Here is a 4,085-nt window from a genome sequence, read left to right on the forward strand (position 1 = left end):
TTATAAGAATTACACTTTTGAATTTTAAATTCAAATTTAAATACCATGCATGGCAAATGCATGCTGTTATTTTCAAGTTCCCTATACATACTAGGTTGTTGGGAAAAACACATTTGAACACTTGAAATTCTCAATTTCTCTCTCTTGACACTCTATCAAAATTCTTGGGAAAAAAATTGCAAACAACATTCCTAGATTCCAATGTTCATTTTATGATTTGTTTGAGTTCTCCACATTTCAACACTTCATAGTACTCACGAGAGAAAGTGAATTGGGATCTGTTCGGTAGACTTATTTAGAAGCTTATAGTTTATTTTAAGTTACTAATAAGTCATAAGCTCTGTTTGGTAATATTTTCAAAATAAACTAATAGCTAAAATAAGAGCTTGTTTTTATCTTCCTTATTATTTTAAATAAATGACATCTTTTACCCCTCCTAATTAAAATTCTTTTGGCATTTTCTCTTCAGGCAAAAACTTGTGTGAGACCATCTCACCATGAGACGGGTCGGGTCGGGTCGGGTCAAGATGGAAATGTAAGCACGAATGTCATACTTATATGCTCAAATGTAATACTAATCAAGAATAAATTTTTTGTTACTTATTAGAGTAAATGTAATACTTTTAAGGGGAAATACAATACTTTTACATTTCGATTTAAAAGTATTACATTTTTCCTCAAAAGTATTATATTTGCCCTTATAAGTGAGAGGTACTTGTCAACATTACTTATTATGAAAAATGTATTATTTTTTTTCTTATAAGTAACAAAAATTGTATTTTTTATTAGTGTTATATTTGAGCATATAAGTGTGAGATTTGCACATATAAGTATGACATTTGCATGGGGCTTTGACCCGACCCGACCCGTCTCACGAATAAGGATCCGTGAGACGGTCTCACACAAGTGTGACCCTTCTCTTCAATATGTCTAGTTGTAATTTCAGTTTGACATTTGTGTGTTTGCACATTAATTTTTGTATAAACTAATTTTATGAACTATAAATATTTTGTTTTACTTTATATATTTTCAAATATATGTTCTTTCTTTATATTTTATTAAAATATATTGGTTTCATTATTTTATATTTTATTATATGTAAGCAAACCTATTTAAATTTAAAACTATTTAAATTTTATGAATATGTCATTTTTAGTCTTTTTACATTTATCAGCTTATCAAATATTTAATTTTACCAAACACTTTTAAGCATAACATATCTTCATATATTTCAGCTACTAGCTTATAGCTTTTAAGCTTTTAACTACTTTTCAGCTTTCAGCTACCTTTTCAGCCAGGTTTGCCAAACATGACATTGGTTCCAAGGATATTGTAATTAAGCAACACAAGCCTTAAAATTTTCTAATCAATTTCTTAAATTATTATCATGATTAATTTTTTTTGGGATATTATTTTAAGCATAATTATAGTAAAAAAAAAAAAAAACATTATAAAACTTTTTCTACATTCAAAAATCTCGCTCTCCAAATCGTTATCTATCTACACCCACTTTCAATTCAAACTTTTAATAACATGATATTATTCGATCATAAGAAACACCAATTAATTAAGCCACTTTTATATCCTATAGGAATTTAATATCATAGTTTGTAATTAATTTTAGATTATTAGATAATATTGTTAACTAATATATGGAATGGAAGCCACATTTTAAAGGAGTATGATGAGGAGATTCCTGCTTTTGGGATGTTGAAAAAGTGGTTAAGAGGGGTTGTGTTACATACCAAAGTGGAGTAAATTAAAGTGCGTGGAGGGGTCCAAGTTTTCAAACGTGTTGAAAAAGCTTCTACTCTTGTATTAGTTCATAAGCTATGACAAAACTTATTAATAGATTCAAAATAAGCTCTTATTTTAAGCTACTAGCTTATTTTGAAAATATTACCAAACAGAACTTATAGCTTATTAGTAGTTTAAAATAAGCTATAAACCCCTAAATAAGCTCTGCTAAACAGAGCCTAAGTTTATAATCTTATATTTAAGCTGAAAATGAAATTCAGCTTCACTCCTAATTTCTTGTTATATTAACTTTGAATAATATTGCCAAAGACCTTGTGGTCTAGTGGTATCCGATTGCATCCTCACATGGGAGGGGGTGGGTTCAAGTCTTAGTTGAGGTGATATATAGATATTACATTTTAACAGAGTTGATAGTACTAAAACAACAAATAAAACTTAAGTAACACATTTATTGCTCCATTCACTCGTAGTCCGTTTGAAAACTAAAAAGAAACTTTTTTCATTATCAACGAATTGAAAAAAAAAAAAAATTGGATCTAGCTTTAATTTAAGATGATATACAACCATTAAATTGATATTATTGTATATTTATGATATTTTAAAAAATAGTACTAAAACTTTAAATAATATGAAGTAACACATTTATTGCTCCATTCACTCGGCGTCCGTTTGAAAACTAAAAAGAAACTTTTTTCATTATCAAGGAATTGAAAAAAAAAAATCGATCTAGCTTTAATTTAAGATGATATACAACCATTAAATTGATATTATTGTATATTTATGATATTTTAAAAAATAGTACTCGCCTATATTTATTGTTAAGAAATCACAATTTTGGTCCCTCAATTTCACAATTTCTAATGTGATAATCCTATCGATCATTATTCTATTAGAGTATATATGTACACTATATCTTTTTAAAAATATACGGGTCAACAGGCCGGTGCAGTCTATTGGCCATAATTTAAAGTCCACCCTTGTTCGTAGTATAAGGATTCGGGTGAGAACGTCTCTCCAGTAAAAAGTGTAGACACATTCACATCCTCCATCTTGAGAAATTAAATGTTAAAATTTTATTATTACTAAACTTTCAAGTTTGCAATTATCATAAAATGAACTCTACTATTAAATTTTTTTAATAATTATAAAATTAATCCTGTATTTTTACTAAAATCTTCAAGTATTAATAAACTAAGATAGATGATTGAGATCAGTTTTCATTTCTTACCAGAAGACCCTCTTCTCATTTGGTCATTACCTATATATATATAAAACCAAAGTTTTTTTTAAGAAACCAAAATTTATTTTTAATGATAAGATATTTGAATTCATAATTAAGTAAGAGTTGTGGATTGTAGATTAAGAAAACATTATTAATTTATTTGTAAACAAAGCTTGTTTCTTGGAGGGTAGCAGTAAGTACAATGATTAGGCACGTAGAAGTACAACCATTTGTAATTAAAAACTCATCAAAATTGCGAACTTTTCTATCCCATCACATGAAAGATCATGCTTCTTATCAGTTGTTATTATCACCAACATGCCAAGGTTTTGGTGTTCCTTTTTTATCGGTATCACAAGTGGCCAAATACCTACTGAAACAATCTCAAACCTTTGTCATAATTTCAATCAAACATTTTTAATTTGTTACACTACAAAAAAGAATGTCAATTGTAAAGATATCTAGTGTTGGTTATATCATTATTTATAACATGAAAATACATCTAATATTGATAAATTCTGCATGCTTTTTACCGCGCTTAAATCCTCACCAATTTATTTTCATAATTATTGTATTTAGCGTGTAGCGGTGTGGTCCATGGAGTAGTATCATTCTAATTACATTTTAGTTTCATTTGAGAATATTGCTTTGTTTTTCAGTTTCATTTTTCACACACACTAGTTTCATTATAGTAATATCAAAGTATTATTGTAATTCTACTACAATTTAATTTGAAAATATACATTATTAGATGAGCTCTATTTTGTAGTTTCATTTTCCACGCACACTAATCTATACTATATATAAAAGCATTATCCTCCTCTAGAATTTTCCCACCCAAAAGTAGGGGTATTTTAGTAATATGGTAATAATATTAAATATTAATAATATTAGTTATTATTATTATTATTATAGAATAATATTAATATTAATAATAGATTATTATTATTATTATAGAATAATATTAATATTAATAATAGAATAATATTAATTATAATAGGTTATTAGTAATTATGGTAATGGTAATTATTATGATAGAATAATATTAATGAGATAATAATGTTTTGATTGTTACAATTTTTGGTAATGTCAATCATATTATATT

The sequence above is a fragment of the Ipomoea triloba genome, chromosome 4, assembly GCF_003576645.1.
Source record: "Ipomoea triloba cultivar NCNSP0323 chromosome 4, ASM357664v1".
Classification (NCBI taxonomy): domain Eukaryota; kingdom Viridiplantae; phylum Streptophyta; class Magnoliopsida; order Solanales; family Convolvulaceae; genus Ipomoea; species Ipomoea triloba.